This window comes from Ahaetulla prasina, chromosome 11, assembly GCF_028640845.1.
Source record: "Ahaetulla prasina isolate Xishuangbanna chromosome 11, ASM2864084v1, whole genome shotgun sequence".
In the NCBI taxonomy this organism is placed as follows: domain Eukaryota; kingdom Metazoa; phylum Chordata; class Lepidosauria; order Squamata; family Colubridae; genus Ahaetulla; species Ahaetulla prasina.
Window position 1 is genome coordinate 27188269 of NC_080549.1, and position 24319 is coordinate 27212587.

Here is a 24319-nt window from a genome sequence, read left to right on the forward strand (position 1 = left end):
TCGAAAGGTCGTCAGTTCAGCGGTTCGAATCCCTAGTGTTGCCACATGACAGGGTGAGCTCCCATTACTTGTCCCAGCTTCTGCCAACCTAGCAGTTCAAAAACACATAAAAAATGCAAGTAGAAAAATAGGGACCGCCTTTGATGGGAAGGTAACAGCGTTCCATGCACCTTTGGTGTTGTCATGCTGGCCACATGACCACGGAGACGACAGCGCTGGCTCTTTGGCTTTGAAATGGAGATGAGCACCGCCCCCTAGAGTCGGGAACTACTAGCATGTATGTGCAAGGGGAACCTTTACCTTTACCTTGTTCATTTTATGGGGGCATGATGGCCTAGCAGTTAAGACACTGGGTGTGGACTGGAAGGTTGGCCGCTTGAGGCAGGGTGAGCTCCTGTTTGTGCCTCAGCTCCTGCCCATCTCAAAGTTCGAAAGCATGCAAATGAGAGTAGATAAATAGGTATTATTTTGGTGGGAGCCTAACAAGGTTAGGGGCCTTGGCATAGAGTAATGCTGGCCACATGACCATGGAAATGTCTTTGTACAACACTGGCCCTTTTGGCTAAGATCTGGAGATAAGCACCGTCTCCTAGAGTCAGACATGACTGGACAGAGGAAACCTTGACCTTTTTATCTCTTCATTTACCTTCACCTTTTGGGCAGAAGTTCAAAGTGTTATACATAAATTCTGCCTCTTAATTTCTTGGTAACAACCGCCTAATGAGATAGGTTGAGCTGAGGGCAAATGGGAGGATGGGGGTCTGGAACTTGGGATAGGGGGATGCAAAGCCTAGTGCAGAACTGAGAACTCTGGCCTGCCACCCCTGTATGTGGGCACACACAGCATCCCAGGCACAACCCTTCCGAATGTGACATTCTTGGCTTCAGAAGTTGTGGGTGCTCCATCACTGGAGGCTTTTGGGAAGGGACTGGACAACCTTGTGTCTAAACTGATAGGCTTGAGCAGGGGGCTGGACTAGAAGACCTCCAAGGTCCCTTCCAACTTGTTAATCAGGGGCAGAATTGCATAATTGGGGCGCTTCTTGCAGCGGTGCATCCAGGCTCTGCAATCCGCACCGAAGGCTGAAGCGCCATCCAGGCCTCCTGAAAACTGACCGGGGCCAGAGGGCGAGATCCGCCGAGTCCGCCCTGCGCCTCCTAAGGCTCCGCGCGGCTCTCAGCCCGGCCAACCGCGCAGGGTCGCTGTGGAGAGGCCGGCGGGCGGGGCGGAGGCGGCTTCATCCGGCCGGCCACCTGCGCTCAGAGCCGCTCACTCGCTCGGACGACGCCGGCAACGGCAGCGGCAGCGGCGGTTGCTCTTCGCTGGCTCGCCGGAAAGGGCCCCGCGGCTGGCGACTCATGCCGGGACCGGGGGCGACGGCGGGAGCGGAACGACGCAGCCTCGGGGTAAGAGAGGGCGGCGGGGCGCCGGGATCCCGCTTCCCTTCGGGGCAGCCGCGCTCACCGACCTCGCTCCTCGGGCTTCCCGCGGCTGCGAGGGAGCTTTCTGTCCGAGCGCCGGCGGGACTTTGGCGGGCTGGCTGGGCGGCAGCTGCTCCCGGGCCAGAGCCACAGGCAGCGTCCCCGGGGACTTTCCTCCTGCGCTGAACCGCCGGCCGCTCCGTCAGTCCCGCCGGGCGGAGGATGCGGCGCAGTCCCGCTTGGCAGCCCCGGCGGCTGGGCAGCAGCGCGCGGCTCTCTCGCTTCCTGGCGCGGCGAGGCGGCCGGCGTGCTGCCGGGACTGTGCTCGGCTCGGGGCGGGAAGTGTGGAAGCTGAGCCGGCAGGGACCGCCGCCGGAGCCTCCCTTCTCCTGCCCGGCCAGCTGCTGCCTTCGCGGGGAGCCAGGCGGGAGCCCTCCGGCCAGAGCGCTTGTATGGCCATCTCCAGCTGAGGTCCGGCTGGCTGCAGTGACCGCTCGGCCGTCGAGGAGCCCCTTGTAATGCCTCTGACGGTCAGGCTCTCCGGGGGGCTCTTGTGGCCGGGAGTGCCGCAGGCTCTCTCAGACGCTCTGCCCGTCTCTTGCCCTGGCCGGGCAGGCAGAACGGGACTCCCTGCCTTGGAATGTTGGGGACTGAGCAGCCGGCTGGGCTCTTGGGGCAGTGGTGGGATTCAAGCAATTTAACAACCGGTTCTCTGCCCTAATGATTTCTTCCAACAACCAGCTTGCCAAACTGCTCAGAAAGGTAACAACTGGTTCTCTCGAAGTGGTGCGAACTGGTTGAATCCCACCACTGTCTTGGGGCTCCTTAGAGCAGGGGTCTCCAAGCTTGGCAACGTTAAGCCTGGAGGACTTCAACTCCCAAGCTTTGCTGGGTGGGGAATTCTGGGAGTTGAAGTCCTCCAGGCTTAACGTTGCCAAGGTTGGAGACCCCTAGGTCAGAGACGCTGCTGGGCTGGTTGAAAGGTCTCCAACATGGGAAGGCAGAGCAGGGAAACCGGCGGTTGTGGTTGCGGTTGCTCTTGTGTGACTTGGATCCAGTCTCAATGGCATATTTGGAGAGTGAGCTCTTGCTCGGGCATAGAACATCCATCCACCCACAGACGTCCTATTCTCAGTTTTATTTAATCTGTAACTTCCACAGATTATCTGGGCTTCTCATCCTTTCCAAGAGTTGCTTTAAAGTGGAATGTCAGCCTTTATTACCTAAAGTTGGGCTGCTGCCTGACTTCTTTCGCCTTTTCTATTAAACACTTTGATTTGCTGGTGTATCCATGTGGCTAAGGCTGCGCCTGCTAGGACGGTGGTGGAGGGAGTGCATGGAAAAATATAAAGACTGTTTTAAAGAAAAGAATAGGAGTAGCAGCTTCTTTGTTGGGAGGGGCCTCTTGCTGAGTTCCTAAAACGGAGGGTTGGCATTCAGGGCTTTTCATTGCTTGAAAAGGGAGACTGAGTCGCCCCCTGAACGGTCCTTCAGAGCAACTGAGGCTCATGGTTGGCTGAGCAGCCTGGGTGAAAGTGAAGTTAAAAAAAGAAAGGGAAGGGAAAGCCTTTGTGGATTCTGGCTACCTTCAGTGCGGCCCTGGCAGTTGGGCAGGTGAGGCTCTCCTGCGTGGGCTGCTGGGGGTGGGCAGCAGTGGCGAAAGCATGGCAGGGCTGGGCTCAAGACTTCGTTCCAACTGACCTGCCTCTCCCGTGCTGCCTTCTCCCCACCGCAAGCTGCCAAGAGACCAGCCTGTTGGCACAAGCCTCAGCTGACTCCGGGAGGTGGGGGGGAAAGCTTTGGTCATCCGCTCAGGAGGGTCTTTGCCAGTGGGAGCATCTCTGAGCCCAGGAGGTCTGTGGTGAAAGGCTGGAAGATATGGCGCCAATCACCACTGCTTCTCCTTGGCTTTCCAAGCTTGCTCTCATTAAACACAATTTCAAGTGTCGCCTTTCTTTAACTTGGCACCTTTTTAAGGATTTCATTCAACTCTCGTGAATGAAGGAAGACAAATATAGGGGTCCCAGGATAATGTTGCAAGATCCAATCTGGGCCTGGGACTGAGACTAGAGGTTTACTCTTCCTAACTCTGCCCAGCTATGATTTTGTCTGGCTTCTCCTGCGCAATTCCTTCATGCATTTGTTTTCATATTTGATCCTCACTATCTCTGCATGTCCCAACTACCGCAATATGTGTCATTCATAGAGATCATTCAATCCTATATTTGGTTCACACTTGTTCAAGTCCATTCTTATTTGACACTGGCTGCCTCTTCTAGTTTCACCACTCCCCTTTCCTAGCCCAGAGGTCTGCAAACTTGGCTCTTTTAAGGCTTGTGGACTTCAACTCACAGAGTTCCTCAGCCAGCAAAGCTGTGAGTTGAAGTCCACAAGCCTTAAAAGAGCCAAGTTTGCAGACCCCGTCCTAGCTCATTCCCTCCCATTGCACTCAGCTTATGCTCAGTCTGCTCCAGATGTAAACCTTATTTCCTTATAACCCAGAGGGCAGAAGAAGGGCACTTTTACGGATAGCCGTTTTGCAGTTTTGAAACAAGCACTGATTTCTTGCAAGAGACTGCATGGTAGCCGCTAGCTTTGTATGATCATTAACATTTCTCCATGTATTTCCTCATCTTTAGTAAACATTCTGTGAAGATATGCCAATTTATCTTCCTGCTTCAGTTTATCACCATTTATTTGTAACTTGTAAATTATTAGTTGCATTTTCCCGGTCAGGTAACTTGGTCCTTGACACTGTAATTTTCAGGACTATTCACTTTGTTGAATCATATGATCTGTCTAACATGTTCTACAAATCATTTGGCTCCTCTTTCTTATTGTTGTTTTATTAATTTTAACAAAAACCAAAGGAAAAGAATATACAGCATTTCTAAAAAAAGAAAAAAGAAAGCTTAAAAAAGAAACATAAATATATATACTATGTACTTCCAGATATACAAACATAAAGTTGTAGAGTGAACGTTTCAGTGAATGCAAACCTTAATTCATACTCATGCATAAGTAATCTATATTTATAAGTTATTGATTTGTAAATTGTCAGTGTCATCAATTCTGAATTCTGACAATTGAATAATTGGGGCCATACGTTTTTCTTTCCTATGCTGAACAATAGATCTTATAGCTGGAAATAAGGTACATAATATCTGCTTCCTTTTTTTCATGCAATAGGAATTTATTTCTGTCTTTATCGCTGTACCAAGATTGATTATTGTCCCACTCGGTATACATTGTGATACTTTTCGTTTATCTTCACCGGGATCCTATCTAATAAAATATTTGTGATTTTAATTTGTATTTGAGTTTCAGAACTTTATGAATGTTTTGGTGAATTTCTTTCTAGCACTTTTGAATCTTTTTGCATAACCACCCACATAGGTTAAAAGGTTCCTTCTTTGTTGAGGTATTTCCAACTTTTGGCTTTTCAACCAACAACACACCATCTTTGTATACAAAAATATGTGTATTTTTAAGACACCAACTAAGACCTCTAACAACAGTGAAAGTGCTCTTCATACAGTAACCATAAATGTGTCTATCAGGGTATATTACACATCCATATGTTCTTACTCTGTGTTCAGAGTTGAATCATATGCTAAGTAATCCATTTATTTTCACACATGCTTTATTTTCCTCATAAATCCCTCTTACTGCATTCAGCCACCAACTTTCAACCTTATAATTATATTAACCATTTGGTGATCCTAGTGCATTTTCTTTATCATTTGGTTTATGTAACTCAACAAATGTAAATGTTCTCACGTTCACACGTTTCTTAGAACCTTCCAAAGTGGGAAAGTTGCAGTGCTCCACTCTTGCTTATTTCCCTTCCTCATTTCCTTTCAGTCAGAACTCTTCCAGTGCCCCCCCCCACTCCCCCCCCCCCGCACACTTAACACTTCATCTGCCTTCACTTTCACTTTGCACAGGGGAACAATCATCCCATATCAATGCAATCCTCATCATGCCCTTTTGGCAAATTGCACAGTTATTCCCCAAGCAAACCACAAGCATATTTTAGCTAGCATATAATATACCATCTATACCATCTGCAGCCTGCCATTTTTCAACGTTTTCCAGTATTTATGATTTCCTTTCTATTATTATTTTTTCTTGAACGCTGACATTTATAGTGTTTGCCTCATATATCGGCTCTGCAAAATTCTGACTCCTTAGAGTATTTCTTCATTGTATCCCAAATAGTTTAATCGCTTTAATTTTTAATTCAGTTTTCCATGTTGGAGTATTCTTGTTCAGCCCTCTTCCCATTTTCAAAACATATTTTAATTTCCATCAATAACTAAGACCAGCTGTTGACCTCTCCCTAAGCTCTTCCAGATTTTGGTGGAGCCGGGATGGCTTTCACATTTGCTGCTGGAATTGGGTCAGCTTGTTCCCACTCATTTTGGATTATCTTATGTTTTCTGGGGAGAGGGACGGCTTCCTCAAACTTGCCTTTGTCTTGCCTGGCCAGTTATGGGGAACAGCAGGGATGTTTCAAGGATAGAGAAAGTTGGTCTTTTTCTCCTTCCAGGCTGTGGTCTTTCACGCTGGCTCTGTGGGAGCTCCTGATCCATGGAAAAGGTGGTTTTCCAGAGGAGGAATGGGAAAAGTGGGGGAAAAAAATCTTAATAATCCTCGACCAAGAGTCTGGCCCCAATGCCTGGGGAAAGAGTCAAGTCTTCCAAAAGGACAGCAGGGTTGACACCATCCATGCCTCCAGGGAGGGTCTTCCAGAGGGCAGAGAATGTCCTCCTCTACGTGACATCAGCCCACTCCGCCAGATCTAGTAAGACTAGCAGAAGCCAGCAGAGAGAGTTGGTCCTGTGAGTAGCCTCTTGGCATGAAGGGTTTAAAGTTGACAATCAGCACCTTAAATTGTGCTTGGAGTGTCTTGAGAGCCAGCGTGGGTCTTATCAGTGGTGGGATTCAAGTAATTTAACAATCGGTTCTCTGCCTGAGGATTCTTCCAACAACCAGTTTGCCAAACTGCTCAGAAAGTTAACAACGGGTTCTACCGAAGTGTTGCGAACTGGCTGAATCCCACCACTTGGTCTTATGTGGATGTACCAGCTAATGTGGGTTTCTTGATAAAAGAATTGTGGAAGGAATGGCCAGCCAGCATCCACTTTGCAGGTCTGAGACCAACTGGGGACAAAATTCAGTTTGTTGGTATATGAGAGGAAGAAGTGAGGAGGCAAAAGTGGGAGATTCATCCATCCTTAAGGTGTCCCTGGATTCCTGAAAACCCTGAAGTAGAGAAGGGGAAGAGGCTGCAGCTGGAGGGGCCAGTGGCCTTCCGGGGACCCTGCCAAGCCCAGGAAGAAGCCCTGCTGTGGGAGGAAAAGCTTCGGGTGCCCCACCCTTGGGTGGGAAGTGAGTCAGGCTCCTTCCTAGGCTGAGCTCCATCCGAATCCTAGCCAGCCTTTGGAGTGCTTTGAGCTCCAGTTGGCTGTGTTTGTGCTCCTTAGTGAGCCTGGTTGGCCGTGTGATGCTTGAGTGGAATTTTTCTGGTGGGGTGTGTGATTTCAAGTTTTATTTTGTCTGCAGATGCTTTATGAATGATCACGAGGAGTGTTGCATTAATTGAAAAGCAACTGTACAAGGGTCAGGGGTGTTGCATTCTAATAGAAACTCCTTCAGTTATACTGACGTTAGCCAAGAAATAAAAACAGTCCAAGAAACGAAACATTAAAAGGAAGAAAGGTTTTAAAAAATCTTTCTAGTGTGCTCTCTCTGCCTCTCTGCCTCCTTCTCCCTCTTCTTTCTCTTAGCGTGTTTCAGGCTACTTTTGCAGCACAAATTTCCCTGCCAAGGATGAACATTCGGTTCTGGAGCTTGAAGGGCGAGAACCGAACAGCCTCTCCATTTCTGAGTGTCTAACTACTGGCATACTCAAAGATGAGTATAGGTCAGGCTTTGCTGAGGTTATAGGGAGATGGAGTGGAGGGCCCCCAGGATGTGGCCCTAGACTCTGAGAAATGAAAGCCAACGTTGGCTTTCAAGGGTTCCTCAGGGCAGGATCTTTACATGCAGAGTTATCTTCCCTTGTCGGTGAGTAGCTCTGTGAGTCCTCATGCATTTGAGAAGGGATCCCCGGCTGCCCTTTTCTCCTCTGCTTGGGGGTCATTTCTTTTGGAGAAGCTCTACAGTCCTGCCTCTTTAAGCCCATTTCCTCCTCCCTGGAGAAAGTGCAGGCAGAGGCTGGCGAGCGGGATTTAACTGTTCCAGAGAGCAAGGCCTGCTTTGGGAATGACGTGGCCGAAGGACCAAGGCCAGCACGGAGAGGGAATGCATTAACCTTTATGCCCCAGCTGAAGCCTCGCTACTGAGTTAGACCACATTCCGATCAAGTCAAGGGTCTTCCCTCCCCCAGCCCAGTTAATAATTGAGCCACAATGACCCTCCTTGTGCTGCGTCTCAGTCAAAGTCACGGCACATAATTATATTAACTTCTGCAGGCATTTGGGACTCAGAGCTTTAAAGAGATAGGTCCTTTTTAATTTTGGGCAAAGAATATTCCTCCTAAAGCTATCTTGGTTCTGGGTGTTAGAAATCAGGCATGCTTCAAAACCTTCCTGTGATGCTCATCAAAGATTTCCAATCTTTCATTACACAGAATAGCTGGAAACCGCTGGAGTTCGAAAGAGTAAGGAACAGCAGGCTGAAATGAAAGAAATAGTGATTTTAGATAAATCGTGATGGGAATTCAGCCACGTAACCAACTGTACAGTGAAGTTGGGGAATTCCACTCTGGGATATTCAAGAAAATCATTCAGGGGTTTCCAGATGATGTAGGATGTTGCTGTAATTCCAGGGGAACCTTGCCTTCTTTTGGGAAGACTTTTTCTAAAAAGGTCTGTTTTGATGCTTCTTTCACTGTTGCCTGCCTTGCAAAGGGGTGTAATAGCAGCTGTCCAGAGCGACCCTCAGCCTGGGGCTTCTGCAGGGTCTTGGCCACCTTTCATAGCCAGGGCCTTTTTGCCTTCGTCATTCTCTTCGAGTCATGCGGTCTATCCTTTTTAAAATTGCTTTTTTAGCAATAGCACCTATGTACCACTCCATGGTGCTTTAAAACAGTCTCTGAGCGGTTTGCAAATGTCAGCCTCTTGCCCCCAACAATCTGGGTCCTTCTTTTAGTGACCTCGGAAGGATGGAAGGCTGAGTCAACCTTGAGCTAGTCAGGATCGAACTCCTGACGGGGCAGTTTGCCTGCAATGCTGCCTTCTGTCCACTGCACCACCATGGCTCATACTTTTATTCCTCTTTTATTATTTTTACAACTAAGTTAGGGCAGTGAACATACCCAACACACCTTCCTCCTCCTATTTCTCCCACAACAACAATCCTGCGAGGTGGGTTGGGCTGAGAGAGAAGGACTAGCTCAAAGGCATCCAGCAGGCTTTCGTGGCTAAGATGGAACTTGAACTCGGGTCTCCTGCCTTTGAGCCTGGTGCCTTAACCGCTAGACCAAACTGGCTCCCTTTTTTCCCTCCTTCAGTTGCCTGCTTCTCAGAAGCCAAGTTTTCCTTCCTATGTAGCTGGGTAAATTCAGTCCTGTAAAATCCACCCCTTTCCATCTTCCTTCTTCCCAGGTTAAAATGTGAAACAATTGACTTGCAATATTCTCACCCAGCTACTGTCGGCCTCTTTGGATGATCAGTATGAAAATGGCTGGGCCACATCCAAAGCTCTCTGCGGCTTTGAACAGGAGGATGCTTGTCCTGGGTCATGCCAAGGTTTGGTTTGTATAGTGGGCATCAGCCACGCAAGACTTATCTTGGCATCGATGTTCCCTTCCCTAATCCTGTCAACTTTGTTTCGACATTTCTGTCCCTGGGCTTGGAAAAAAATTGCACAGAATGGGGAACAAGGAGAAAGCTGTCAAAGGGCCAGTGGTTCCCCCTCTCCCTCCTCCTCCTCCGAGTCATCTCCCTGTCACTTCGCTGGATTTACTGTGGTGGCTGCTGTGTCAGCTTCTGGTTGGCTGGCACAGGGCGAGCCTGTCCGCCTCTTTGTTTTCCTTGGACGACAAATCTGTATTTCCTGTTGGTTCGGAGGAGCTTGGGAGGAATCTGGACGTTACCCCGAGATATGAATGAAGGAGTTCTGTACTGGATTTGGTGGAGATTATGCACCAGGCAGATCCGAATTTCACCCCAGCCGCTGCCCCTTTTGGCACGACTGGCAGTTTTATCTCCGCTGCCACTTAATAATGATGCATTATTCTCCCAACTGGTGTGGGGACAATTCCTGGCACTGTTTATCCGTTTTTATCGGCTGCTTATCGGGGCCCTGTGCTTGGCATCCGAATAAAGGGGGAGAGAACGGACTGGCCAAGACTGAAGGCTGCCTCACTTAAGCCAACCAAGGCCGCCTGACCTTCTCGAATCCATCATCAGATAACGCTTCCCAAGGTGTGCATGTTTCACACCTTCTGTCCTCCAGCTTTGGGCCAGTTGAAGTGGCAGAGAAAAGAGTCCCCCGAGGACTCATTGGTTGAATAGGTTTGCTGTAAAATAGTTAACGGCCAGAGTCAGTCTATCTCTTCGATACTTCAAATGAAGATGAAAGATTAGATTTAACAGAACATAACAACAGAGTTGGAAGGGACCTTGGAGGCCTTCTAGTCCAACCCCCTGCCCAGGCAGGAAACCCTACACCATCTCAGTCAGATGGTTATCCAACATTTTCTTAAAAATTTCCAGTGTTGGAGCATTCACAACTTCTGCAGGCAAGTCGTTCCACTTATTAATTGTTCTAACTGTCAGGAAATTTCTCCTTAGTTCTAAGTTGCTTCTTTCTTTGATCAGTTTCCACCCATTGCTTCTTGTTCTACCCTCAGGTGCTTTGGAGAACAGCCCGACTCCCTCTTCTTTGTGGCAACCCCTGAGATATTGGAACACAGCTATCATGTCTCCCCTAGTCCTTCTTTTTATTAAACTAGACATACCCAGTTCCTGCAACCGTTCTTCATATGTTTTAGCCTCCAGTCCCCTAATCATCTTTGTTGCTCTTCTCTGCACTCTTTCTAGAGTCTCAACATCTTTTTTACATTGTGGCGACCAAAACTGGATGCAATATTCCAAGTGTGGCCTTACCAAGGCATTATAAAGTGGTACTAACACTTCACGTGATCTTGATTCTATCCCTCTGTTTATGCAGCCCAGAACTGTGTTGGCCTTTTTGGCAGCTGCTGCACACTGCTGGTTCATATCTAAATGGTTATCCACTAGGACTCTAAGATCCCTCTCACAGGTACTACTATTGAGCAAGGTACCACATATACGGTACTGGTGCATTTTGTTTTTTTGGCCTAAATGTAGAACCTTACTTTTTTCACTGTTGAATTTCATTTTGTTAGATAGCGCCCAATGTTCAAGTCTGTCAAGATCTTTCTGTATCTTGAGCCTATCTTCTGGAGTGTTGGCCAGCTTGGTGTCATCTGCAAATTTGATGAGTTCCCCATCTATCCCCTCATCCAACATCTTCATCACTGATGAAGATGTTGAAGAGTACTGGGCCTAAAACAGAGCCTCGGGGTACTCCACTGCATACTTCCCTCTATATGTGGATGTAGTTCCATTGAGGACTACACGCTGAGTGCGGTTGGTCAGCCAGTTACGAATCCATCTGGTGGTGGTGCTGTCTAACCCACATTTTTCTACTTTATCTAGTAGTAGGTTATGGTCTACTTTATCAAATGCTTTACTGAAGTCCAAATAAATTTAAAATATTGCACACAGGCATTCACAGGCTGTGCTGAGGAGAACAGCCAGGCAACCTTGAGTCTTCTGCCCAAAAAAACCTGCATCCTAACAGCCAGGCCAGCCTTTCCAGGGGGCTGGGAGCAGCCTTGGCTTCCTCCCGAAGGGCAACGGTTCTCGTGCAACACGTCTTACTGACATGGCCTTTCCAGAGTCTTTGAGGGGGGAGGGGGGGCAAAGAAGCCACCAGGAAGGCCCATCCAGCCCAAACAGCTTCCGTGTTTGTTCTCTCCATCATGAGACCCAGGAAGGGAAGTCATCAGTTGGGATCCTGATGCAAGGGAACCGGTGCTCTGTGCTGGGACATCTTCCCTTCCCTTCCCCCTTCCCCTGAATCAGCCAAGCTGTTCAGGCTCTTGGGCCCCTGAGGGCCATTTTCCACCATTGACTCTCAGGGCTGCCCTCTCTTCACCTGGAAGCGTGTCCTTGAGACACCGCCAGCCTTCCAGCTGCAGGAGCCTCCTAGAAGTGCCTTGACCTTCAGGGCCTGGTGAGAGTTGCAGGCCATGCACAGAGGGCAGCTGCCGCTGTTTCACCAAGTTGCTCGCCTCTCTAGTGCCTGCCAGGTTCTTGCTGCACCTGCTTGGTGTGTGTGTGTGTGTATTAAATTTTAAGATAGTTAGATGTAGACCTACACACCCAAACATGGATGTAGACAATGAATGTGTATGGAGCTGACCAGCTGCAAAAGAAAGAGTCTGGCCACAAGTATAATTTGGATGCCTAGAACCCCTCGGGGACCCCAGAAGTGCTGCCGAAAAGATCAAAAAAAGTGGGGTGGCAGCCTGGCCTGGAGAAAAAGCCGGGCTCGGGGCTGAGCTGAGAGGAAGGGCAACAATTTTACTTCCAGCCAAGTGGGTGATCCTGGGTGGACAAGCCATTTTGTGATGGTGCCCACAACACATTCTCAAAGGGATACACACCATCACAAAATGTCTGCCCTGCTCTTCAGTGACACTGTTTCATCAATACATTTTGGCACAATGAAAATCCCCGTTTTTGGCTCTGCCCGTCTTCAATTGCTGTGGATTCTCCTTCTCCACATCAAGCACCTTGGCTGACCCGTCTTCCTCAGAAAAGGTGAACGTCGATGAACTTCAGAGCAGCCTTTTCCCCTTTCAGCAAATGTTTCAGGGTGAAAGGCGGGTCCTGATTGCCAGAGTCGGGCCAGAGGCAGCTCCCTGGCATCGGAGGCGTTACAGGCAGTCAGCCGTCTTGTGCCCAGCTCAGGGCTGGTCATGTGGTTTCCTGACATGCATCGCAGCAAGCGAGAAGCACGTGATGGGAGTGGGAGAAAATGCACAGAGCTTGAGACCACTCTGCGCATTTGCAGCCCCTTTATGAAAGAGAAATCCTCCAGCTGAGTTCAGCGCATTGGTGTTGGTGCCTTGGAAGTTCCTTCGCCCCCGAGGGTGGCGTGGCTTCAAGGGGTTCCTCAGGATGGGAAGAGGAACAGGAGCATGTTGAGCTTTGTTGTGCCCAGCCATTAACATCGCATGTCCTCTGTGAGCAACTGGCTCTGCTCTGACCTTGGCAACTTTAAGCCTGGTGGATTTCAACTCCCAGAATTCTGGGAGCCAAGCAAAACTGGCTGGGGAATTCTGGGAGTTGAAGTCCGCCAGGCTTAAAGTTGCCAAGGTTGGAGACCTCTCTGCTGTAGGAGGCTTTGCTTTGTGTTCAGTCAGAATGTGGTGGGTTACCTAAATCCATCCTCTGGTGCGTCCAGTGGAATGAGAGAGCCCTGTGTGCTGTGGGGCGTCCCAAAGACGGGCCCCCTCTGGAAGGCTCTGGGACCCCTTATCTTGGTCAGGTCACACAAGCTGTGGATGGGCACTTTTCATTTCAACTGTGACTGCAATTGAGCTCAACATTTATGTTGCTGAGTGAGAAATTTGTTAAGTGATATTTGCCCCATTTTAAGAGTTGCCATGTTTGTCAAGTGAACCGCTGCAGTTGTTACATCTAACAGAATGCGGCTGCGCGAGTAGTAATGGGAGCCGCTCGTGGCTCCCACGTAACACCACTGCTCCGTAGTCTGCACTGGCTTCCTGTGGTCTTTCGGGTGCGCTTCAAGATTTTGGTTACCACCTTTAAAGCGCTCCATGGCTTAGGACCCGGGTACTTATGAGACCGCCTGCTGCTACCCTATGCCTCCCACCGACCCGTACACTCTCATAGAGAGGGTCTCCTCAGGGTGCTGTCCGCCAAACAGTGTCGGCTGGCGGCCCCCAGGAGCAGGGCCTTCTCTGTGGGGGCACCGACGCTCTGGAATGAACTTCCCCCTGGCCTACGTCAAGTGCCTGATCTTCGGACCTTCCGTCGTGAGCTCAAAACACACCTATTTACTCAAGCGGGACTGGCATAATAGTTTGATTTTAAATTGGGGTTTTATTAATATTCTTAAATATTTTAAATTTAATTTTAATTATTAGCCGTTTTTGTAATTTTGATATGTTTTAATTTGTTTTAATTGTACATATTTTGTATTTTATCTCCGGCTGTACACCGCCCTGAGTCCTTCGGGAGAAGGGCGGTATAAAAATTCAATAAATAATAAAATAATAATAATAATAACACGGTTGTTCAGTGAATCTGGTTTCTCCGTTGCTTGTCAGAAGGTCGCAAAACAAAGAGGACATGATCTTGGGACCCTGCAACCGTCATAAATGTGACTCAGTTGTCAAATATCCAAATCAGGGGTGAAATGCTACCGGTTCGCTCTAGTGATAAAAACTACCAGTTTGGGTAAACCAGTATTTTAAAAAAAAAGATTCCTTAAAAAGGAAAAAAAAGCTGTGCCGTGCAATCATTGAAACCTTTTTAAAACTTTTAAAAACTTTAAAAAAAAATTGTAAAGCATTTTTTTACTACTGGTTCGGGAGAATAGGTAATAAAAAATGCTTCAAAAAGTAAAAAAAAAAAAGTTGGCCACGCCCACCCAGTCACATGACCCCCACCACCAAGTCATGCCCACAGAACCTGTAGCAAAAAAATGGCATTTCACCACTGATCCAAATATAAATCACGTAACCATGGGGATGCTATAAGTGTGGAAGATGATCACAAGTCGCTTTTTTCAGTGCTGTTGTAACTTCAAACCAGTGGTGGGTTTCAAATTTTTTTACTACTGGTTCTGTGGGTGTGGCTTGGTGGGTGTGGCCTTGGTGGGCATGGCAGAGGAAGGACACTGTAAAATCTCCATTCCCACCCCATTCCAGGAGAAGGTTACTGCAAAATCCCCATTTCCTCCCGATCAGCTGGGACTCAGGAGGCTGAGAATAGATGGGGGCGGGGCCAGTCAGAGGTGGTATTTACCAGTTCTCTGAACTAATCAAAATTTTTGCTACCGGTTCTCCAGAACTGGTCAGAACTTGCTGAAACCCACCTCTGCTTCATACAGTCCCTAAATGAACTGTTGTAAGTTGAGGACTACTTGTACTTCAACTTATGTGCCACCTATCTCACTTCCCAGCGACTCTGGCAAACAGCCGATCACATGCCACACCAAAACTTTTCCTGTCCCCATGTTGGACTCTTTCCTCCCCAGAAGTAGCAGGAACACCATTCCTGTCAGCTTGTGGTGAAGAGGGTTACACAGAGTGTCTCACAAAGCAAAGACAAGAGCAGGCGCATCGGCTCTCCCGTGTTGTGGGGACGCAGAGGGGCAGAGCTGCTGCCTAAGCGGGGCAGGATCTTCACGGGCATTGCAGGCTGTGGGAGGGGACGGGAAATGCTGGAGCTTTCTTCCCTCCTAGCAGAAGACAAAAATGTCTGCAGTGGAAGCCGCCGACTTCTGCTTTATTTCTGTGATCATGAGCTGCTGGTCGCCCAGCCCATCTTGGAAAGTTGCAGCAGAAACATTTTCACACTGGTCTGCGGTCCTCCTTTTTTTTTTTTTTTTTTTTTGGGAAGTGTGACTGCGAATAAGCTGCAGCTGCAGAGTTTTCAGAGAAGAGGAAGAATTTCCACAGAGAGGAAAACCACACAGTCGCCCTGAGCAGAGCATGGACGACTGTGGGTCCCACCCTCTAGTGCTTTCCGGGGTGTGGAGAGAGTGGAGGCTGTGTGAGGAGTTGACATGTAGGAGCAGCAGAGCGATTATGGTGGGGGTTGCAAGGATGGCCCTGGGACACCCAGTGGCTGCTTGAGTCGCCTTTGCCTCCGGGCCTGGCCCTTCCCTTCTGCCCACCTGTTCCCCGCTTGGGGCCAGGCTCACTCTTGGGAGCGGTTTGTGATTCATGCACCTTCACAGAAGGCCCTCAGTTAAGGGTGGGTTTCTTTAGGCTCTCGGCTTCTGTGCTGAGGCCAGCCTGCATTTGACTTGGCTAATGTCAAGTCAAATGCATGTTAATGTTAAACCCTAACCCTAACCCTTCTGCCTAGAACCTGGTGGCTTCTTCTCCTTGGCTGTAAACATGACAAGATAGATAAATAAACAAATACAAAATTATGCATGTACCCACATATATTATATGACACAAAGAAACAACACAGTCTAGTTCGGATGCATACACGTACATGGCGAGAGAGACAAATCTTGCAAGTTTACCAGACGGATGGCCAAGGGAACAAAGCTAGAAATACTTCAAAATCTCCTCCCAGATGGGAGCAACAGAAACAGAGAGTGGGGTGGGCGTATGGGGTCTCTAACAATGCTTGGAGCTCTAAATTACCCTTACCCTAACTTACTACCATGTAGGTTAATCTGTACATTAGTTAGAGCACTTTTAAAAAATTAATTACCGGCAATCTGCTACTGTTTAAATGTTTAGCTTAATTCTGTTCATGCCTTTCCATCATCTCATTCTGAATCATTTTGATGCAGGGAAGTGTGTCTGCGCGTACACGTGCATATCGAAACTTCCTTGGAAAACGAGGCCGTTTGAAAAGGGAGATAATTGTAAGAAATAGTGGAGATAATCTGAAAGATGATCTTAGTTTTAAGGGAAGCAAAGGATGGGATTTGGGTACGTATAATTTTGGAAGAGCCAAGTAGAAGGAAGACATTTCTTGCCCTTTTGAGTTCCACTTCATTAACTGAAATGAAATCATTCACTCCGTCTTGAGAAGCACATAGGAAATATCAACTCTTCTCTTCCCCCCCCCCTCACTCTTTTCCTGTACTTCATATATTTTCAGGGATGGGTGTGAACAAGACCAAATTCCTCAACCACCAAGAGGAAACGGATCAGCCTCAGCAACAGAGGCTTTCGGCCAGGAGTCTCCAAGCTTGAGAATTTTAAGGCTTGTGGACATCAACGCCCAGAATTCCCCAACCAGCATCTTAAAGTTGCCAAGTTTGGAGGCTCCAGCTTTCGATCGAAAACCTCTGCTCAGCTTTGGGCTGATCAAGTCTTTAAAAAGAGAAATCCCTTTGATTACATTTGGGAGTCTCTTCAATGGAGTTTCTGTTTAAACATTTCATGGGCTTCTGCTTCCCATTCCCTGGATTTGGGAGCCTGGACATGCCTCGATAACCGGGGTTTCTGAAAACAGCAAGATACACTCAGAGCCATTCCACACACACACACACACACACACACACACACACACACACACACCCTAGGTGATGTTCCTCAGAGTTAGCATGAGTCTTCAAATCTTCTTTAACCCATTTGGTGAGAGCATAGCAGTAAACAAGCAATAGGAATTTTAAGTGTAAAAGTGCGGGTCCCATCTTAAATTATGATTCTGCTAGATTCTTCCAGAAAAGGGGTGACATATTTCTTTAAAAGCAGCTGATGCTCACATTTTCTGGAGAAGCTCCATTAAGCGCATCCATAGAGGCTACTAAACAGACTTTATTTTATTAGGATTTTACCAAGATACCTTTAAAAACCTTTTCTGGGAATCTCTGTCTTTTTAGCCAGCCATTGAAGTGATACTTGATTTTGTTATTTTGGCAGTGATCATTAGAATAAAAGAATGGCAAGCTCACTCCACTTCTCCATCTTGGGAGAATTCTTGGGACTACACTACCCCATGTGTAAGGGCCTCTGGTGGCTCAGCAGACTAAGTCTGTCTGTTATTAACACAGCTGCTTGCAATTACTGCAAGTTCAAGTCCCACCAGGCCCAAGGTTGACTCAGCCTTCCATCCTTTATAAAGTAGGTAAAATGAGGACCCAGATTGTTGGGGGCAATAAAAGTTGACTTTGTATATAATATACAAATGGATGAAGACTATTGCTTAACACAGTGTAAGCCGCCCTGAGTCTTTGGAGAAGGGCGGGATATAAATTCAAATTAAAAAAAAAATCCTCAGCCATCTGAGGGAGCCTCTTCACCTAAACAACCTGCCATAGGGAGTTGATTGACAACCGTTGAGCTTGGACCTGTTCTGTGTTAATAGATTAATTAACCTTCTAACCTGTTGCCAACTCTCTTTAAATATATTGACGTTTAATTCTGAAACCAACTTTCCTAATAGCTGCAGTGCTCCTTTGTCCTTGTGAAAAATGATGAGTCAGCATCTTCCAGGCACCTGAAGATTGGGGCACCCCCACCTCCATGATACACTTAACCTGCTCAGTTTCCTTCCATTCATTTGGTCTCTTTAAATATATTGACGTTTAATTCTGAAACCAACTTTCCTAATAGCTGCAGTGCTCCTTTGTCCTTGTGAAAAATGACGAGTCAGCATCTTCCAGGCACCTGAAGATTGGGGCATCCCCACCTCCATGATACACTTAACCTGCTCAGTTTCCTTCCATTCATTTGGTCTCTTTAAATCTTTTGGGTTTTGTTAAGTTCGGGAAGTAACGAGGCTGGAGACCAGGGTAGTGACAACAGCTCTTTAATATAGGGTGAACCCAGCAACTGGCTGGGAGAAAAACCTCTCCTTTTATACAGTTCTACTGGAGGCTTCGTCCAATCAACAGCGTGCTGATTTCCGCTCAAATATTTAAAGGTACAAACATGAATACATAACACTCCTCCTCCCAGAAAACACTTTGCCTCTATTTACATATTTATTTACATGTTATTTTTCGGCGTAGTCACGCAAATAACCTGGGCGTCTCTAGTTCTTTCTGACCTGCGGTTCAGTTCTGGGTGGTGTTTTGAGCTGGTCGGAGGGCTGTTTTCTCCTCCCAGAAAACACTTTGCCTCTATTTACATATTTATTTACATGTTATTTTTCGGCGTAGTCACGCAAATAACCTGGGCGTCTCTAGTTCTTTCTGACCTGCGGTTCAGTTCTGGGTGGTGTTTTGAGCTGGTCGGAGGGCTGTTTTCTCCTCCCAGAAAACACTTTGCCTCTATTTACATATTTATTTACATGTTATTTTTCGGCGTAGTCACGCAAATAACCTGGGCGTCTCCTAGTTCTTTCTGACCTGCGGTTCAGTTCTGGGTGGTGTTTTGAGCTGGTCGGAGGGCTGTTTTCTCCTCCCAGAAAACACTTTGCCTCTATTTACATATTTATTTACATGTTATTTTTCGGCGTAGTCACGCAAATAACCTGGGCGTCTCTAGTTCTTTCTGACCTCGCGGTTCAGTTCTGGGTGGTGTTTTGAGCTGGTCGGAGGGCTGTTTTCTCCTCCCAGAAAACACTTTGCCTCTATTTACATATTTATTTACATATTTATTTACATATTTATTTACATGTTATTTTTCGGCGTAGTCACGCAAATAACCTGGGCGTCTCCTAGTTCTTTCTGACCTGCGCGGTTCAGTTCTGGGTGGTGTTTTGAGCTGGTCGGAGGGGCTGTTTTCTCCTCCCAGCTCTTTCTCTGAGCCAACGGGCTCCGGATTATTGGCCGACTCTTTTTCTTGGCCATCCGGCCTTGGATTATTTTTGAAACTGTCCCTGCTGTTTCCCTCGGGAACCTGATGGCGTCGCTGGAACTCTGGGACCTCAGCTAAGTCTTGCGCCTCCCCCGGGTCATTGTCAGCTGTGAATTCAAATTGGTATTGGTCATGATCTGTTTCATTTGGTTCGGTTTGATCAGTTATTCGTTTCCTTATCTGATCTATGTGGCGCCTCCACACTCGGTTGTCTGGTAGCTCTACCACGTACGATTTTGGGCCGGTTATCTTTATTATTTGTCCTGCGAACCAACTAGGGCCGTCCCCATAGTTTCGGGCCCACACCGGTCGCCTATGCTCATTTCCTTGTCTTTTCTAGTTCCCCTTGTAACCCTCTGGTGTGTAATGGGGATTCAAGCAGTCAAGTGGGCACGGAGTTTCCGTCCCATTAGTAATTCGGCTGGGCTTTTCCGGTGGCGTGCTTGGGGTTCTGTGCTGGGCGGCTAGGAAAAAGTCTATCTTTGTTTGCCAGTCACCTGGCTTGAGCCTGGACAATGCCTCCTTAGCGCTCCGGACGGAACGCTCTGCAAGGCCATTCGGCGCAGGGTGGAAAGGCGCAGAGAGGGCATGTCGGATGCCTCCTCTGCCAGGTATTCTTCAAACTGGGCTGCCGTGAATTGGGGCCCATTGTCGGACACCAGAGTGTCCGGCAACCCGTGAGTTGCGAATAGGTGGCGCAGGGCTGCGATTACTGCTTGGCCGTGGTGGATTTCATGAGTATGATCTCCAACCATTTAGAGAATGCATCAACAACCACTAGGAGCGTTTGGCCGTGGAAAGGGCCAGCAAAATCAATGTGGATTCTTGACCAGGGCCCTTGGGGCTTTTCCCATTCTCTGACTGGGGCCGTTGGGGTAGAGGTCTGGACTCTTGGCAAGCCTGGCATTTCCCTACCCTCTCAGCAATCTCTGCGTCCATGAGTGGCCACCACATAGCTTCTAGCTAACCCCTTCATCCTTACGATCCCTGGGTGACCCTCGTGGAGGAGGTCCAATACCTTTCCCTTAATTTATCAGGAATTATTACACGATCACCCCATAACAGGCACCCCTTGAGCCGAGAGCTCATCTCGTTTTTAACAAATTCTTTGAACCGTTAAGCCCGGCGCAGCGGCCACCCTCTCTGTACCCAACCGAGTACAGTCCTTAACACAATGTCGGTATGATGCCGAGCCACTTCCTTAGATGTGACTGGGCCAGAGTCAAGAGTCAATAAGTAGGATGGGCGTCCCGGAGTGGGGTCTTGATCGCCCTGGTAGTGGGCATCGGCTTAGCGTCTGCATGCCCACTTCTTTTCCTGGTCGATGCTGCAGCTTGTGCGAATAAGCGGCTAGAATATAGTCCATCGGGTCAAGCGTGGCGAAAGTGCCACAGGCGTTGGGCGATCGCCAGCCAGTATCCTAGTAGCGGTCTGTGGTCAGTCACGATTTCAAAATTCCGCCCAAAGACATATTCGTGGAATTTTTAACCCCTGACACAATGGCTAGTGCTTCTTTATCTAATTGGCTGTAGTTCTCTCTGGGAGGACATCGTTCTAGAGTAAAAGCTATAGGGGCTTCTGTGCCGTTTGAAGTCTATGGCTGAGTACAGCCCCACCCCATAAGGGAGGCATATAAACCAGCACTAGGGGTAATGAGTTGTGATATTGGATGAGCAGGCTATCACTTGAGAGCAGGTTCTTTACTGCTTCAAAAGCCCTATTTTCCGACTTTCCCCAAGACCAAACAGTATTTTTTCCTAAGAGCCTATGCAGCGGTTCCATAGCAGTTGCTTTGTTCTTTAAAAGACCGCGTAAAATTCACCAATCCAGGAATGCCTGCAGCTCTGCTTTGTTTTTGGGCGCTGGAGCCTTCCTAATTGCCTTAACCTTGCTCTCAGTAGGGTGAATTCCTTTCTTGTCTATCCGGTAGCCCAAGAAATCGACGGATTCGACCCCTATCTGGCATTTGTTTGCCTTGACTTTTAATCCGGCTGTCCGGAAAATGCTCAAAACCTTTCTTAACTGCTCCCCCAATTCCTCCATGTTTTCCCCTGAAATTAGGACATCATCAGTAGGAACTACCCTGGGAGCCCTGCAGTAGTCGTTCCATTAGGTTTTGGAACAGCCCTGGTGCCACACTAACCCCAAATTGCAATCGGGTGCACTTGAAGGCCCCCTGTGCGTTACAATCGTTTGGGCTTGGCTGTGCGGGCGTCTACGGGCAGTTGTTGGTAGGCTTGGGCCAAGTCTAACTTTGCAAAGACTTGCCCTTGCCCCAAAGAGTGCAATAAGTGTTGCACCACGGGAACCGGGTAAGCGCTTTTCTGTAAGGCTTTGTTAAGCGTCGCCTTGTAGTCAGCGCAAATTCTAATTGACCCGTCCGGCTTTATTGGGGTGACGATTGGCGTCTCCCACTTTGCGTGATCGACTGGCACCAGAATCCCGATTTATGAGCTTGTCCAGCTCCTTATCGATTTTTGGTTTTAGGGCAAAAGGGACTCTCCTCGCCTTAAGCCTAATGGGGGCTACCTGGGGGTCTAAGTTGAAGGAAATAGGGGTCCCCTTGTACTTGCCCAGGCAGTCCTTGAAGACATCTTCGAACTCGTTAAAGAGAATGTCTTTCAGGTTACAGTCACTCCTGTAGATGCCAGTCACTCCCATGCCCAGGGCACGAAACCAGTCTAGTCCCAACAGACTGGGCAGAGTTCCTTCGACGATCGTGATGGGCAGGGTCTTCTTGTGTGGACCGTCCCCGACTCGGACGGAGGTGGTCCCTCGAACAGGGATGCGATTCCCCTGGTAGTCGTGGACTCGTAGCCGTTGTGCTTGCAGGTGGCGCTTCGCGACGGACGGCAGCGACTTCGCCAAAGTGTCCCAGGACATGATGGTGATCGCTGATCCCGTGTCTACTTCAAGCCGGCACCGTACTCCCTCTATTTTGGCTTGGTGAAGATCTTCTTCTCCACTTTGGTCGGCGCGGCCTATGACCACAGTTGTTTGGTTGGAATCCGCGCCTTTTTTGTTTGAGCCAATCGCGGGTCGCCTTGCCGATTCCGCGCTCTGATTGGCCGATTTGAATTTTCGGCGGGAAGGTTGGGCCGCTCGACAAACTTGAGCTAGGTGCCCTTTCTTCCCACACCGCCGGCATGTCGCGTCCTTAAACTTGCAGCGTTGTCGCTGGTGTTGACCACCGCAGCTCCCGCATTCATCTCTGTCCCCTTTGTCGCGTTTCTCGGTTCGGCAGACCCCTTCCTCATCTTCACCGTCGGATTCGGTCTGAACCTCCTCCTGGTGCACGGGGTTGCCTTCGCTCGCCTTTGGTGGGACAGGCTTCTGCAGTGTCTCCGCCGCTTGGGTGGACATTTCATGTGCTCTGGCCGTCCAGGCGTTGGCCAGCATTACGTTGCTCTTTGCTAGCAGCCTTCGCCGCAAACGGATGGCTTTGACGCCACGGATGAGTTCCTCGAGGAGCACCTCGTCTAGGATGCGGTATCCGCAGTCCTTGGGCGCTTTTCTGTAAGGCTTTGTTAGCGTCGCCTTGTAGTCAGCGCAAATTCTAATTGACCCGTCCGGCTTTATTGGGGTGACGATTGGCGTCTCCCACTGCGTGATCGACTGGCACCAAAATCCCTGATTTATGAGCTTGTCCAGCTCCTTATCGATTTTGGTTTTAGGGCAAAGGACTCTCCTCGCCTTAAGCCTAATGGGGGCTACCTGGGGTCTAAGTTGAAGGAAATAGGGGTCCCCTTGTACTTGCCCAGGCAGTCCTTGAAGACATCTTGAACTCGTTAAAGAGAATGTCTTTCAGGTTACAGTCACTTCTGTAGATGCCAGTCACTCCCATGCCCAGGGCACGAAACCAGTCTAGTCCCAACAGACTGGGCAGAGTTCCTTCGGCGATCGTGATGGGCAGGGTCTTCTTGTGTGGACCGTACTCGACTCGGACGGAGGTGGTCCCTCGAACAGGGATGCGATTCCCTGGTAGTCGTGGACTCGTGGCCGTTGTGCTTGCAGGTGGCGCTTGCGACAGACGGCAGCGACTTCGCCAAAGTGTCCCAGGACATGATGGTGATCGCTGATCCGTGTCTACTTCAAGCCGGCACCGTACTCCCTCTATTTTGGCTTGGTGAAGATCTTCTTCTCCACTTTGGTCGGCGCGGCCTATGACCACAGTTGTTTGGTTGGAATCCGCCTTTTTGTTTGAGCCAATCGCGGGTCGCCTTGCCGATTCAGCGCTCTGATTGGCGATTTGAATTTTCGGCGGGAAGGTTGGGCCGCTCGACAAACTTGAGCTAGGTGCCCTTTCTTCCCACACCGCCGGCAGGTCGCGTCCTTAAACTTGCAGCGTTGCCGCTGGTGTTGACCACCGCAGCTTCCGCATTCATCTCTGTCCCCTTTGTCGCGTTTCTCGGTTCGGCAGACCCCTTCCTCATCTTCACCGTCGGATTCGGTCTGAACCTCCTCCTGGTGCACCGGGGTTGCCTTCGCGCTCGCCTTTGGTGGGACAGGCTTCTGCAGTGTCTCTGCCGCTTGGGTGGACATTTCATGTGCTCTGGCTTCGTCCAGGGCGTTGGCCAGCGTTAGGTTGCTCTTTGCCAGCAGCCGCCGCCGCAAGCGGATGTCTTTGACGCCTCGGATGAGTTGCTCGAGGAGCACCTCGTCTAGGTCGCGGTATCCGCAGTCCTTGGACGCTTTTCTTAGGGCGGCCATGTAGTCACCGATGGTTTCGCCCTCCATCTGCCTTCGCTCTCCGAATTCAAACCGCCGCACGTATTTGGACGGCGTTGGTGCAGTGGTTTTAGTAAAGTCTGTAGAGTTGGCCATGACACCGACTGCAGCGGCGTTGGCTCTGCCAGGGCTTCCGCGATATCAATGACCTCCGGACCACAGTGGCTTAAGAAATAAGCCCTTTTTCGGTTATCTGGAACTCCTTGGAGTTCGGTGGCTTCTAGAAAGCTTTCGAAACGGGTCATATACGTTCCCCATTTCTCCTTAGCCGGGTCAAATGGTGCGGGCGGAGTGTAACTGGCCATCTCCGCTTTTCTGCCCTGAGTTTGCTGGGTTCGGGTCTATCGTGCTTCAGCTCGGTTCTGGTTCTCCTTAGCCTCGAAATCCCACCTTCGTCGCCAATGTTAAGTTCGGGAAGTAACGAGGCTGGAGACCAGGGTAGTGACAACAGCTCTTTAATATAGGGTGAACCCAGCAACTGGCTGGGAGAAAAGCCTCTCCTTTTATACAGTTCTACTGGAGGCTTCGTCCAATCAGCAACGTGCTGATTTCCCGCTCAAATATTTAAAGGTACAAACCTGAATACATAACAGGTTT

At 48.9% G+C, this 24319-nt stretch overlaps 1 protein-coding gene across 4 annotated transcripts in view; it reads left to right on the forward strand.

Moving 5' to 3' along the window:
- Positions 1–894: 894 nt before the first annotated feature.
- The window catches only part of STARD8 (StAR related lipid transfer domain containing 8), an 83681-nt gene continuing 60256 nt past the window's right edge, over positions 895–24319 (forward strand). For 3 of the 4 annotated variants that reach the window (XM_058196790.1, XM_058196792.1, XM_058196794.1), the window contains exon 1: positions 895–1407. The gene's annotated coding sequence lies outside the window, so the exon portion shown is untranslated. The remainder of the gene's footprint in view (positions 1408–24319) is intronic. The other variant, XM_058196793.1, reaches the window with a different exon arrangement.